A 12,608-nucleotide genomic window follows, 5' to 3' on the forward strand; every position below is an offset into this window, starting at 1 on the left:
GTTTGCAGCCTTCGCCTCACGTCGAAGGGGTAGACTCGGCTCGGTGTCATTTTCTTTTCTTCCTCCTCTCATTCCGTCCAGAGGTTGCCCCGTCACCCTCCACTTGCTCACCACCCCCTCCGACCCTCTCTCCCGCTCGTACTCGTGTATTATCGCCATATTGGTCGGCTCTCCATCCCCCTTGCTCGTGGCGCACCCGCGTCTGTGTATATACACGTCTATCTCCCTCGCTCGTTCCGCTGCTCGCGCGTCATAGCGCGCGCAAGCGCGTACTCGGGTCACGCAGGCTGCTGACACGCGCGTACCACCGCCGCGTGTAGAACGCCGCTCATTAATGGCACATCCGATGCGAGCTGGATGCAACGTGCACGCTCGAAATGGCCTAATGACGGCCGCGGCGCAGCAGCCGGTAGAGCAATTCCGGAGGTAAACGGCCGTGGGTCTTTGAGAGACAAAACACGGGGGGAGGGGGGAAGCAGCCCGCGCTGTAATATTCATATTCGGAACAACGCTCTCCTGTGTGATAGCACACAGCGATAACAACAATCTTGATCCGATTGCGTAACGTTTCACGAAACACTCAGCCGCGCGGGTCGCTCGGAGCGGTTCTTCTGGAAAAACCGCAGCGCCGGGGAGAACCATTCGGAGAAACGTATCGTGCCGGTGCATTGCGCCGATCTCAATAATGATTCATTAAGTTATTACTGCGAAGATCTTTCACGCTCTCCGGCAAAAGAAAGAGTGAGAGAGAGAGAGGGGGAGGGGGAGGGAGACTTTATTGACGTAGGCATTTGGGAATTAAATGGAATTAATGCGTGCTGGGCGCGTTTTGCGAAATTCATTGCGAAACGGAGAAGCGTGAAGTTAGCAATTACATGTAATTTCGCTATTCGCATTATACCCGATGCAGCCTACGGTGTATACGTGCGAAACAGCAACAACGCGTTCATCGACGTCCTTTGTTCTCCCCGGTGATTAACCGTAACTATGTAATCTTGCGCAATTTTTCGCGATTGCTCGTGGCTTTTGTGGAGCGGGCAGTTGGCGTGACGCAACTGTTTGAAGTTGAAACAGTTGTAGCGACGCAACTCTCCGCACGCTCGCTCGCTCACGGAGTTGAAACACGAGACAAATCGCATCTTTAATTTATGATATGTGAGCGCCGCGCCGCCGATCGTCCTCCGAGATCGTGACGCGCGGGTGGAACGAGGGGCGGGGAGGGAACGACGACAGATTATATCATATCGGGTTATAATGCGAGTCTGCGCGCGAACTTTGTTTCACCTTAATTTCGGCCCCGATGAAGTTTCTATACTTTGTGTCGTTATATACACTGTGCGCGTACTTTGTAACACAACGCCAAGAGGCGTCGAGAGTGTACAGACGAAGTTCTTTTGCGGAGAAATATACGGGCGCAAAGAGAACAGGAAAGTCTCGCGAAAGGTGTACGCGACGTATTAAATTTTTTACGAGCCCCATTCGTCGAGAATGTTTGATCATTTTAATGTTTCACGATATACAAGTCCGGCCTGAGAGCAAATTAGATCTTTGTCGTAGCCCGAAAGAATGACTCCTCGCCGCGTGCTGAAGAGAAAGACGGAGAAAGAGAGAGAGAGAGAGAGAGAGAGATAGAGAAAGAGAGAAAGAGCAAGAGAAAATCATTACTCGGAATTAATATTCGCATTGAGAGATCCTACACCGACCAGCTGACTATACACCTCTGTGTGAAGTACTGTGAAACCGAGCGAGATGAAACAAACGACCGGGCATTGTTTCGAATAGATGGCTTATTTGAAGTTGAGACAATACCGAAAGTACTTTAGGTAAATGTTTCAAGTTTAATCACACACATACACACACACACACACACGCACGCACATATACACGCATAATACTTGAAATGCTTAAAAAACGTGTGAATCCACATGTTTGTCACGTGTTCTCACGGAACGAAAAAGTCAATTCGCGCAACTGATTTTCTGTTGCTTCGTGAGGCTAGACGAAAACTCGGCCGCAGGAACATAAAGACTCCTGCAGGAGATTTCCATTTAGTCAATTGTTATCTCAACCGAATTTCTCAACGCAGCCGAGTGTTCACACGGATGTTTTCGCTCGCGATACAGGGGGATACCGTTTCTCGGCGAGTTTTCGCCAGGTGCCTATTCCGTCACACGGCGAACAGAGGTTATATTTTCCCGCGTGCCACACATTCGACTCTCTCGCGTGATGAAATGTCAAAAATACAACATTATCGGAACCCTGTAATCGCTAAATTCAAACATCTCTCGATCGTCCGTCAGCAAACAAATTTCCAAAATTGCCGAGTCCACTTTGCCACAATAAAAATCTTTACAATGCAATCTTCTAAACGTTGAAATTAAAATCGCATATCGGTTACGGAAAATTCCCCATTGTCGTTTGGAAAACATAGAACAGTCAGAAACATGGAAATTTCAGAATTCATTTTCTGTGGCAATTTTGCCACAGAGTTTCGATTTCTCCATCTTCATCAGCGCGTAATTATCAGATACCATGTGATTCGCGAGAGGTGCAAGGTTTTCGCGATCAAACTGTGCTTCACTTTTTTCGCAACAGATGCAAATATAGCCATATGGCGAAAAATGATCCGCGATTAATTCCACAAGAAACCCGAAAAAAAGGGTTCGAAAAAGAGGAGCTCAGAAGGATTAAAATTTCGACAGCCCCCGACGAGGTCGGTCCTGGCGCCGCCTCGGCAAACAACAGCGGCGCGCAGCAGCAACGTTGCGCAGCAACGTACTGTACGTCCCTCTCTCTCTCTCTCTCTCTCTCTCTCTCTCTCCCGCTCACTCTCTTTCTCTCTCAGCGGAAGGCGGGAATTCGATCGCGCGCCTGCTACGACAGTGTATACCTCGCAGGTGACTCGTTTTCACCGGCGCGCTCGATCGGACGGTTGCCTGCCTCGCCTGCCTGCCTGCCCGTCCATCCATCCATCCGTCTGTCCGTTCGTTCGTTCGTTCGTTCGTTCGTTCGTTCGTTCGTTCGCCTGCTCGCCAGGCTGGCTTCCTTCCTCGCACAGGCACAGGCAGACGGCCACCTGAAAGAGTGACGCCGCCACGCCACGCCACACCACACCACGCTCGCTATTGATTTTTCCGCGACTGTGCGAGGGCCACCGAGGGCCTGCCAGCGCACCACGCTATGTCACATCATACGGAAGGTGGATTACGCCTCGTGACGGCAACGTGGGTGCTCCAGACGCGTGTACGCCTTCCCCTCCCCGTCCCTCCTCTCTCTTTCTCTCTCTCTCTCTTTCTCTGTGAGTGTGTGTGCACATGCGACACGTAGATGTGCGGACGTGTGGATACGCGCGTGTACGTCGTACTTGGGCGGCGACATACGCGCGCAGATGATTTGACTTAGGTCGCAGAGTATACCGGGTGGCGATCCCGACGAAGCGTAACCGGCCGGGTCTACATGTCTGCTCGCCTGCCTTCCGTTCTTGCCGCGGTCAATCGATTTACATGTTTACGACGGGGCAAATCCTCGCGGGGGTAACCGCCGGCCGTTCCACGCGGCTGGCTGGCTGGTTGGTGGGCTGGTTGGATGGGCTTTTAGGGAACGCCGAATTCTGAGCGTATTTTTCCCTTCCGGCGGGAAATCCGGAGATTCGCGGGCCCGACGATCTCGAGCGAGTCGTTGCGAATTTTAACGCGCGCGCGTAGCCAGGAGATATCTGTGTGTGCCTGTGGATGTATGTATGTGTGTGTGTAGGAGTAAAATAAGGAGGTCCTTATTCTCCCCCACGCCGCTCGATTAATCCTATTTCTACTAACCGATTCAATTACGGACAGGTATTTACCTTCGGTGATAAATTCTTTTCCGTTCTTTACTGTCGGTCGCCCACATTGTGGCCGATTTGCCATCGGGTTATCGTAGCGCGCACGACGTATCGCGTGATTTACGAGAGGGAAATATCGTTTCCTCGACTTTACGCGTAACCTACGGGCGTGTACGGAGTACGGCATCAGATAGTAAGTCAGTTACCTACCACTATTCGATCCATCGACCAGCCTGACGCCAATTTTCCTCGGTGGAAACCATCAGTCGCGAATCCGTCATTCAACGTTAAATGTCATTTTCAGTTTGAACATTAAGTATCTTTGTGGCTAAGCTTCCACTAAACGGTCACATCACAAATCAGCTTAAGTAACACTCACTTGAATTTGAGGAAAGAGTATTTCCGCAGTTTAATTTCCAAAGTATTCTTTGTTTTCAAGGTTTTGGGAATCCTTCGGCCAGTTTGATATAGATTTTTCCTCGTTGAAAATTATCAGTCGTGATTCCGTTCATTTTCAATATTCAATATCACGAACATTAAATATCATTTTCACTTTAAACATTAAATATCGTTAAACATCGAACATCTTCGTGACTAAACACCATCTCGCAAATTAGTTTAGGTAAGACTCACTCGAATTTGAACGAAGAATGAGTACTTCCGCAGTTTAATTCCCAAAGTAGTTTATTTTCAAGGGTTTTTAATGTAAAGATTCTCTCTCTCTCTCTCTTTTACAATGCTCCGACTTTAAATTGACCGAGGAACCGCAAGAGTTGCCTCGATAAGTCCGGGACACCCGATATGCGGAAGTAGACGTGAATTATATATGCAATCTTCATGAGGGCCTACATATCAGTTTCAATCGATGCAAGCCAAGTGATCGGAAAATGAAAAACGAAAATGGATATCGCGCAGCCGGTCGCCAACACGGAAACGCGCGCGCGCGCGCATGTGTGTGTATGCATCGCGTTTCGCCGTAAGAACAAATAAGACTAGGGGCGACCGAGTTTCCTTAGTCGAGCAACGGATTCCTGATCGATCGTTGCTTCCTTCCGAGATAGATAGACGACAGTGTAGGAATCCGGTTGCTTGAGAAAATAAAAATTTTCCCCGCGGCAACTTTTTGATGAAAGTGGAAAGCCCGTCGTGGCATCCCTTGATGTTTGCGAAATGTATACGAATTTTTTTATGAAGCACACTATTATTCAAACTATTATATTTATAAATGTTTCTTTTCTTAACAGATATTTTAAGAGGGAATATCAATTTCTGAAAAATTTTTGTATGGTTATATATAATTGATATTATTTAAGTAATATATTTTACATTTCGCCGAAAGTTTAACGTCAATTAAAGCTAGATGTGTTTGATACTTAGTTTTTGAGCAATATCGCCTTGACGTTTCTGCCGTAACTATCGTGAATTTATCAATCGACATTTCATGAGTTCTGAATTTTCGTCGAGAAATTTCGCTGAGGTCACGGAGAAAAAATGACACGAAATCATTCCACGGGTGTGGCGTTCGCGCGATGTGGAATCATTAAAGTTGCACGAATGATCGCGAGAGTGAACGGCGGGGCAGAGACGGAAAGGCGATAAGTGAATATTTATTCGAGCGATTTCGGCACGCGCGCGCGCAAGTTATGTCGCGGAAAATTTCATTCAAACGGTCTCCCCGGATGACGACGCGTTCGCGCCGCTCGACGAGTTCGTGATTATGACGAGGAAACGCTTTCACGCTTCTCCCCGCTAATCCCGACAATGAAATTCGCGAACAGGTTACGGCTTTTAATGCGGGCTCCGATGTCCCGCGAGAGGCGACGTCATGATCCACGATAAACTTCAAACGAAATTGTTGCAGCCCGCGCATGTGTGTGTGTGTGTGTGTGTGTGTGTGTATGTGTGCACGTAGGCGCGATTCGCAGCGATCGCCGCTAATTGGCCTCGTCAGTAACAGGCGATGCCGGCATATTACAATATCGCAAATTGGCGAAATATACACGTGGCTTTCAATCGCGCGTAAAAAAGTTTTGTTTTACCATTATTATTTTCTCACACGAGTTAAGGCCGATCTACATTGGTCGTATCGTAGCAAGCGTCGTGCGATTCATTGTGACGGGCTGTCGTAGAAGTTTGGTCATATTCAAACTTCAATGATTCTACGACACTACGATTGCTACGATCAACCAATCAGCGTCGTATTACTTAAAAATATACAGTGTGTCCCGGATCACCTTCACAATCTCTCGTGAGGACGTAGAGCGGATTGAGATGAACACAAAAGTCCCATGCCGTTTTGTGATATTCGCAATAACAGTCGAGATATTAATTAAAAAAGATTGGTGAATGATCACGCGCGATGTGGTAGATGAGTTGCAGTGGCACCGTCTGCCGCTGTATACTTATACATTAAGTGAAACTGAACAAAAAAGTCCTCTACCATTTTGCAAATAACCACATAGATTTTTAGATATTAATTAAAGAAAATTGTTACATGATTGTGTATCATAATATACAAATTTTCTATAATTAATATCTAAAAATCTGTATGGCCATTTGCAAAATGGTAGAGAACTCTTTTATTCAGTTTGACTTAATGTATAAGTATACGACGGCGCCACTGCAGCTCATCTACCATATCGTGCGTGATCATTCATTAATCTTTTTTAATTAATATTCCACTATTATTGCAAATATCGCAAAACGGTACGGGACTTTTGTGTTCATCTCAATCTGCTCTACGTCCTCATGAAAGATTATGAAGGTGATCCGGGACACCCTGTATATAGCACAAAGAATAATCGTATTCATCATTAAAAGTATATATTTTTGTACTACTCACGAGCATTACGATGCTACGATTTTGCGATGTCACGATGTTACGATACGACCAATTTAGATCGGCCTTTACGCGAGTATGTTATGTGACACTGCCTGCTGTGGATTTGTGTGTCCGATGTAATCGATTAGTCGCGTTCGGCGACTAGGAGGATTCGTGGATCTTCGCGAATTTGCAGAATTCTCGAGAACGCACGAACGCGCCGATCTGATCACAAATATCAGAGATTTGCAGATATAGAACCTTATTAAATTATAGCTCGCGGATTCTCGGGATTATCTGCGGCCTCGTTATGATTTCGTCGTGCTGGACGGAAAAACAAGATTTGATTACGTTAAACAATTTCTGGTGAAATATAAACGGGCCAGAAGATTCCGGTTAATGATACCAGAATGCTGTTCAGGTTAACCAGAAATCTTGTTAACTTGGAGAGAATTCTGATAACTTCAAACTTCTGGTAAATCTCTGGTTCATATTTTATAAGAAATTTGTTCACTCTAATCAAGCTTTCTTACTGTGTATAATTTCCATAACCTTCGTTCTACCTACTCGTTCACGTTGTAGATTACAAGTTTTCAATGTAGATACAACTGGAAAGTTCGCATTCTGGGAGTAATGACATTTTATTCTGTGTACATTAATACGAATAATTTATGTTTAGCGGGACTAAAGAAAAGTTCTGCCTACGAAAGAGTGAAGTTTTTATACCCGATTGTATACCAGGCGTCACGTGTGCTTTAACACTTAGTTACGGCTTTTCTACGACTTTCAATCTTGCATATATAGGGTAAACCACACAATTATTGAACTCTAGAAGAACCTGGTTTTTCATTCGTGACCAGCGGTATCTGATTTATACAGTTTTAGTTGCGAGGATTTGGAATCATACACACAAGAAATTTAATTACAACGTTAGTCGCCTGGAAAAGTGGAAGTTCTATTAATAGTCGTTATGAAACTTGCCTTGAGGTGAGAGATTTGAATCTAGAGCTAGATGTGAGTTGAATTGCAATTACATGTGTAATGTCTTATATTATATATTTATATTATGTCTTATATTATTCAATTATATGTGTAATATCTTATGTATTATATGATTAAAAAAAACTCAAATCTAACTCTACATTCGAATTTGAATGTCTCACGAAGGACAAGTTTCAAGTAACGATTATTAACATGTACTTAACCCAGCAAACACAGAACATAACTGTGATATAACATAGGAATAACATGTAATATAACTGCTGTTATATGTTATTAATATTGAGGTTACTTAATTTCCTTTATAACTGCGATATAACTATACTAGTTAAGTTACATTAACAATATAACAGCAACATAATTTTAATATAACATGTTATATAAAAAGTCTATTGTTTGCGTTACATTTCAGTTGTGCAATATTTTTATACACAAATGTGAAATTATATTTTAGATATTTTTCGCATATAAAATGTGATATTTTAATATATGCAAGGATCGTTATCACGATAAAATTAAAGTTCTTACAAAAAGAATCTAATCATAACTTTACTCTGTCAAAGTATTGTGAGAGAGAGAGAAGGAATATTCTCTCTCTTATGCGAACACGATGTAGGTTAAAATTTGATTACTGATGCAAGTTTCATAACGACTATTAATAGAACTTCCACTTTTCCAGGCGACTAACGTTGTAATTAAATTTCTTGTGTGCATTGTATGATTCCAAAAAAGATCTTCGCAACTAAAACTGTGTAAATCAGATACCGCTAGTCGCATGAAAAACATTAATATTGATACAACATTGTATCAACATTAATCGCATTGTGATTGTCAAGCATTTACCAACAAATATATCGTAACATTTTTTGAACGATATAAGAGTATATTGTAAATATTATTTACCAAGATATTGTTACGGTGCATCGGCATCACCAATTCCCGGACGATCGTTGAAGTTAAGCATTGAACATAATCTAAAAATAGGTGCCGCCTGACATAGGATCGAAACCACGCGAGTTTCACGAATAATTGAAATAATACGGAATATGAAATGTCAGTTTTTTTTTATTATTTAGACAAAATAATCATACATTATCACTTATCTGAACCATACTAATGAATAAATCGTTGGAATTCAACAAAAAAATATATGTGTTAATTCGCTAACGAATAACATATAACTCTTATATAACTTTTTAGTCACATGTTACTTTTATGTTATATTCACGTTATATAATTGTATATAATACGTGTGAATAAGAAATTACAACGAACGTCTATATAACCTACTACATACATGTTATATTGCATGTTACATTCCGTTTCATTACGGCAATGTAACTGTTATATATCTGTGTTTGCTAGGAAGTTTCTGTAAAATTTCTACTATAAACTTCTACTACTTTATATTTTTCTGATGTTTCTACTATATATAATATCCGACGTTTCCTTATATTTCTACTGACACACATTTTTCCTCTATAAAATTTCCTCCATGCAAAGTCGAAAATCACGCGAACAGTCCCAGAGTCACAATGTTACAGCGCACACAACGTCTGACGTATGTTCCTGACGTCGCAAACAACGCGACTATGGATACAAACACAACTCCGCGTCGACATTTCGCCGTGCTTTTCCGCGTTTCTCGCCACGTTCGTCTACGTACGGGCTCCGCGATACGGATTTCTCGATCGGCGAGATTCCGCGATCGCGCCCGGAGGGGCAAAATCGCGGGCGAGTCGCGACGAGCGCTGGACATAATCGCGGAGATTTATGCGGCGGCCGAGGCGGTCGTAGAAGCGGGCGCAGCGGCGCGTGCAAAAATCCCACAAAGATATATTTCGAATTCGCTGCGGCTGCAGACGCGGCGGCGATTCCGCCGCGGCGCTGCGCCAGCGCCGGTTGTCCGGCGTTCGTGGAGTTCAGCATTATGCGTTAACCTTCATCGATGTGTGCAGGTGCATGCATAAAGAGCGCCGGCTGGGCGGTCGCCCCTTCGTTTCTCTCGCTCCCGTGCCCTTCTTTCCGCCGGCGAACGGGAAGCGAACGGGAAGCGAACGGGGAATTGGGCGCTCACGGTCTCCGCATATAAGCCGCGCGCGGCGCGGCTAATGTATTCGGAGACCGAAATCCCGGTCCGGGCACGAAGGCGGAATAAATGCGCGGGTGCATTTACGCGGTTACGCGGAGGAATCGCTCGGAATTGCACGGCGTGTACGTGGCGCGGAAAGGGCGGAGAGGCGGTGATAAGCGCGACGGCGCGGTCGCGAGCGGCAATTTTATGGCGGAATTATGCCGATTACGATCGTGCCGATTTTGCGGGCTATTTTGCGCGAGTATGTTCGCGTGTGCACGCACGCACGCACGCACGTTGCTTTCACTCGCGGGACGCTTCGGCAGAAATTCTTTTAGCGCGGTGAAGGTGTGGTGCATGCACGTCGGGCGTGCACTTCAGCGAGAATGCAATCGCGCCAATTAAAGGGTCCCCTCGAGTATCCGCGGGCACCGCCGGGATACGTGAAAGTAACCGGGTTGATTAGCACAAAGAGGCAGTAATAATTTTAAAATATATACAACACGCGCGCGCGCGCTCAGACATGCGCAGTTCTATAAATCTTACAGACGGACTTTCTAATTATTTTATAGATTTGTCGTGGACTACTTCATTGGTCCATTTCATGGACTTTATAACTGCGCACTTTCTAGTTAAATATTTTAACATGTGAATATTATTGTACACTTCTTTTTTATTTAGCTGTTCAAGGCTCGGGTATTGATCCTGTTCTAGTAATATTGTTTTTTTTCATAAAATAGTCTTTTAAAAGACGCTTCTGGTGAAGAGTTCTGAATACAATTGACTGTTTAGAAGGGCGACTTTCTAAATGTACATGTTTGCATTCATGTTTGCACGTATGTTTCAGCATCTAGAATCTAATATATTTTGTAACTGTGATAATAAGCATAAACGCGCCAACCTTGTATGTACTTTAAGGAGACTTTGATAAAAAAATTGTGGAAATAAAATTTGTCTACTCTCTTTTTTGTGAAAAACTTTACACAATTTAGAGCCATCTGCCATTCTGTTCAGTCGTAATGGTTTCTTCAGCGAGGAAATCACTATTTCACAGATTGGGACAAAAATATATCTCTATCTAGAATAATTTGATACTATTATATCGATAGAACCATTGCTTTACTAATATAAAAATTTTGGAGAGAACTCAAAATGATTGTACATAATTATGCGAAAAAAAGAAAGAATAGTTGTGTTAACCAGAAAATAGTAAAATATGGCATAGTTTTTATTTCTGACTTCAGTATTCTTGATTATATTGATCCATGCGACATCATTAGTATTAATACTGTGTTTCGTTGCCTGAAAGAAATGCATTTTTGAAGCAACGAATCGATAGGTCAGCGCAACCAAGAATTGATTCTTGAAGCCAAAAAGGAAAGAGCTATGCCATATTTTATTATTTTTCTGATTGAACAACCATTTTTTTTTATGCACTGCGCATGTAGACTCAAAAGGCAAATATAATTAATTTTTTATTATTTATCCAGCATTGGTTCCCAGATAGATTACTGATTCGTGTTTCTATAACGCGTCATGTCGAAAGAAGAGTCGTTTTCACTGTGCACTCAAAGTGCATCCGTTAGATCGATGCGTATAATCGCTGTAAACTTCTCCACCCGGCACGTCATTTCATATTTGTAAGAGCCGGCTTAACGCGCGGAGAGGAAACTTCGCGGCAGCTTTCGCGCTGATTCGTTTATCGACTCTCGATAATTCCGCGATCGAATAGCGCGTTGGAAGCCGCGCGCTAGGAAGCCGGTAGCCGCGCTTGAGACTGTATCGTAGTTAGAAAGTGGAACTCGATCTCTCGTCGTTGACCGTCGTGGGAGAAACTGATACAGAAAGTGGATGCACCGCGCGGAAAAACGCGCGCGCGGCTCTACAGAGACTCTCGCTTCCCGCGCCAGGGATTTTCCTGCACGTTTCTTGACCTACTCGTTATCCCATGGAGCCTTGAGATCTCTCGAGACACTCGGAACACGTCAAACGCTCTGCTATACGAGCTCGATTTTCACGCTAGCGGTTTTAATAAAATATAAACTTCTTTTTGTTTTCGATGAAAATCGACCGTGTTGAAAATGTCTCACGGAAGTTCGTAGCAACATTCAATGTATTAATGACCCGAAGCAACCGTTCGCGTTAGAATAATTCTGGACATTTCTGTGCTGAGAGCTCCGAACGCGATCAAATTGAAACGCCACTCATGTGTGATTTATGAAAAGAATTTTCGTATTTATGGCGCAGGAATCTCTCTCTTTCTTTTCGTAAATTTCGGGATTAACCCTTAAATAGGCGCGCGACTTCTTTTAACACGAGTGCTGTCAGTTTAACCTACACTGTAAAAACTGATGTGTTAAATTTAACACATTTCATGTTAAATTTAACATATCAGTTTTTACAGTGTACATTTTAACTTTCTACATTTTTGTTCGTAAACATAATTTTTATTTTTATCTATAAATAAACTAAGGTATGTTTTAATCTCTTTAGTAGTATTTCAATATATATGCGAGATATCAACATTTTCGGTTCGTATAGTTATAACGTATGCGCCGAAACCCGCGTTTTTGCATAGATTCGAAACTGCGAATCGCGAGTTGACTTTCTGAGTCGCTGCTCCGTATGCACATCCATACACACACACATATACGTTGTTTTTCTTCGTAAACTCGGGGATAGAATTTATAACTCGTAGAGAAGCACGGAAACGGCATACGATACTTAGGAATATTTTTTATCCCATTCATCTTGCCGCGTAAAAAGAGCGTGCTGACGGTTGCGGAGAGGCGATTCACTGCGTTTAACGCGCTCGGAAATCCTGAAATCTTTGTACCGTTACGAGTGAGAGAGAGAGAGAGAGAGAGAGAGAGAGAGAGAGAGAGAGAGAGAGA

General features: G+C 43.4%; 1 protein-coding gene across 4 annotated transcripts in view; it reads left to right on the forward strand.

Annotated features, from left to right (window-relative positions):
* The window catches only part of LOC116841688 (protein couch potato), a 157,579-nt gene that overhangs the window by 2,138 nt on the left and 142,833 nt on the right, over window positions 1-12,608 (forward strand). The gene's annotated exons all lie outside the window — the stretch shown is intronic.

Source organism: Odontomachus brunneus, unplaced genomic scaffold, assembly GCF_010583005.1.
Source record: "Odontomachus brunneus isolate Ranch 3 - 2012 unplaced genomic scaffold, Obru_v1 Obru_scaffold_017, whole genome shotgun sequence".
NCBI lineage: Eukaryota > Metazoa > Arthropoda > Insecta > Hymenoptera > Formicidae > Odontomachus > Odontomachus brunneus.